Source organism: Zerene cesonia, chromosome 25, assembly GCF_012273895.1.
Source record: "Zerene cesonia ecotype Mississippi chromosome 25, Zerene_cesonia_1.1, whole genome shotgun sequence".
Classification (NCBI taxonomy): domain Eukaryota; kingdom Metazoa; phylum Arthropoda; class Insecta; order Lepidoptera; family Pieridae; genus Zerene; species Zerene cesonia.
In genome coordinates this window covers 5,951,005-5,954,558 of record NC_052126.1, presented here as the reverse complement: position 1 = coordinate 5,954,558, position 3,554 = coordinate 5,951,005, and positions in this window count along the sequence as shown.

Sequence of the window (3,554 nt, the reverse complement as noted above, 5' to 3'; positions counted from 1 at the left end):
ACTATCAAAATAGCGAAAAACACTTAAATGAAAACCCAAACACGTGTGACAGATATCACGCCAAATGTCAAAGTCCTATTTTAAACTCTTTTTTGTGCTGTCAACGCAGCAGAAATTAATACAATAAACTTAAGCTAAAACATACAGCACAGAAGGCGGTCTTATCACTTACAAGTGATCTATTTCTCTGTTCCAAATCTTTAAATATCTCTGTACCAAAATTTCATGTACCAATTCCGTGTTATAAATCACGCTAGGCACAAAGATATTTCTCTTTTACAACAATAGCAGGAAATTTTGATAGAATAATTGAACACTAAATCGTTGAAATGCTCAACAAACAACATCCTCAACAATACTTTAAGCGCGTCCAATTAATCATAATCCTCAAAAGAGGCGAAAAATTTAGTTGCCACATGCACAAATCGAGGAAGAAAGCATTTATACCGAGTATTTGTGATTCGATTGCCGTAGAGCTGCCTAAATGTCTTCAAGGGACGCCACCTACGTGACAGAACTGCTAACTTCACAAGTAGGCAGCTATATTTATTGCGCCCTATCTTCGCCCATTATGGTATTTTTATGGTGCTTCAGATTGTGACGCAATTTTGGTTCTGTGATTAATATTGCCGTTTAATTATGATCTGTGTTGTAAAAAACGTTCCATTTATATAGGAAGAAATTCGAGTGTAATCTTAAAGAATGTTCTTAAAATAATTCTACTTTATTATTTATTATATATGATTTGTTTTTGTGTTTATATTTTTAGAGTATGACTAGCTAATGATTTTACGAGGGAGTATGTTCCGCGAACTATCATGGTAATAAATCCTATTAATGTCACTCAGTAATTAATAATTAATAGTGAATAAAATTCCAAAATTTATTAAGTATATCCAGAGACTATTCATATTTCCAAAAAAAAAAAAAACAACTTAGGACCTTTAAATTAGCCTATCCAACTAATACTATCCTTTATAATATCAGTTGGATAGAAAGTTTATGAGGATGGATGGGTGGAAAGTTTGTTCTTTCACGCAAAACAGATTGATCAGATCTGTGTAACTTCTTACAGATATACCTACAGAATGATGTAGATAAGCAAATGGGCTAGCTCTATTTAACCGGCCATCACGCGAGTGACCCCAGGTGTTTTAGCTATCTACGCATTCTTCCTCTTTTGCATCAGTTTTATATAGCCATAAAAAGCGTATTTTCTTCTTTCTTTCATCATCATCATCATCATCAGCCCAAATACGTTTCCATTACAAGGAATCGAGCCTCCTATGAGGGTTCTTTACTCACATTGTTTTCCTTCACTGTTTCGAGCAGTGATGGATCGTGTGCATGTAAATTGAAAAAAACATTTTATTTTTTGTATGCTCGACCGACTACCTCCGACATTTCACTTTTAGTTCAAAGTCCTAACCACTGAGCTACCATAGCTCTTTCATACAAAAATAACCTATTTCAAAATAAAAGTTCTTCAAACTTTTCTGTATCCAACACGTATACAATGTTGCCTCTGACCTATATCAGTATGCATTCAACATTGATTTTACAACTTGACTCCATCATCTATTTATAGACCAGATCCTATCCTGCTGGCCATACCAATTAGCTGGCCTAATTTTCTTTGTAAGTGAACATTGATGGCTGTCCTTAGTCTACCATTGACGGTCCATTTGCATATATTGGACACTCCGTCTAATGATAATGTTTATTATTTTAATGTTTATTTATATTATGCTTATCAGATGTGTTAGTTATAATATTACATGGTAATAAGGTACTTGTATGCTTGCGCATCATGTTTTAATTTATACCAACTAATAGTATTTGAAAGCTGAGGTTTTTTACCCGACTGTGCGAAGGAGAGTATAGTTTTTCTATGTATGCACTCCGTCGCTTAAGTGAATGTGCATGTCTTGGGCGCGCCCTACAGCCCAAACGGATGGATAGCATGGTTGGATAAGGTGTTTGTTGTTATCATAACATTATTCTTCAATTCTGGATTCTAATTATTAAAACTCTGTTATAAATACAATGTATACAAATAAACCATAGACACTATTTATAGCGTTACTAAATCCAATCTTATTAATGTCTACATAAAGCTTGAATTAGACTATTCAAAGTGTATTCATTAGAACATTTTTAAATGCGAAGTGCTAAAATACAATACAGTAACAGCATCAAAATTGCCTAAAACCTTCCATAATCGAAGCGGTATATTGCCAAAACTCGGCTTCCGAAAATAATTTAACCAAAACAAACAACCTAAGGCAGTTTGCCAAATTTCCTAACAATATTTAGAAGGACTTTAATCAAATTTCGAGTGAAGACCGAGTGATGTAATTAAATTTCTCACTCCCAGCGCTTGTATCAATAGTTAGGCAAGTCAACATCACAGCGCAGTTATTGCATCTTTTTTAAAACAGGTGCTGCTATTCAATTTTGAATGTAAAAATGTAATTTACTGACACTCAAAAGTCAATAAAGTGATGTTTTGTTATGATGTCGAAATTAGCACAACAATTACCAAAGAACCGAGAACTGTTAATAATTATTACTTCTACAATTAAATAATTTTAAAAACTTCATTGGATAGGCTGAGGACAAAAGCTGGTACCTATAGAGGTGTGTAGCAGCTTCTTACGCAACAAACGGTTCATAATCTGACCCCTTAACTAATATTATAAATGCAAAAGTACGTTTGTTTGTTTGTCTGTCATTCTCGTGACAAATGTTATCTTATGAGCTACATATATCTGGAGATGGGCTAGAGAGTGACGTATTTTAAAATAACTATGACCACGCAGGCGAAGCTACCAACAGCTATTATAATATCACATTGTTTTTTCGTCATGAAAATAGTGACCTACATACTCTGTTCCGTTAGCTACATCAGCTGTCCCAAGTAACACAATGTCATACCCGAGTTACGTCTTAATTATTATTATTAAACTCTCTCTGTACGCTTGGTTCCTTTGATATTACGTCATCATTACACTCTAGGAGAACGCCCTTCGGCGTTGAATGGAAGCCAAGGACAGGATAGGGTTATCAGTAATGTTAATGTGAATTATTTTATTTGTTACGAAATGCGGGTTGGAACACTGTTACAGTGAATTGATATAGTAATATATTTGTTATATAATTTTGGAACAATTCGAACGCGTAGTTTATACAATAATTGGTTGTTTTCAATATGTGTTAGTTACGAAAATCAAAAATAGTCGCTAGTCATGCAATCCTACTAAATGCGAAAGTTTGCAAGGATGCGTGTGTGTTTGTTGCTATTTCACGCAAAACTACTGCACCGATTGCAATGAAATTTGGTACGTAGACAGCTGGACAACTGGAATAACATATAGGCAACTTTTTATCCCGATATTCCTAGGGGATATGGACTTACGCGGATGAAACCGCGGGCAGCTAGTTTTTGTATTAATATAAACTGAATGTAATAATGACTTGGGGGCCGAGTCACCTTCGTCCGTAGGTGAATACCCTAAATAATGAATCCCTACACGTGGCCCCTGGGTGGTGCT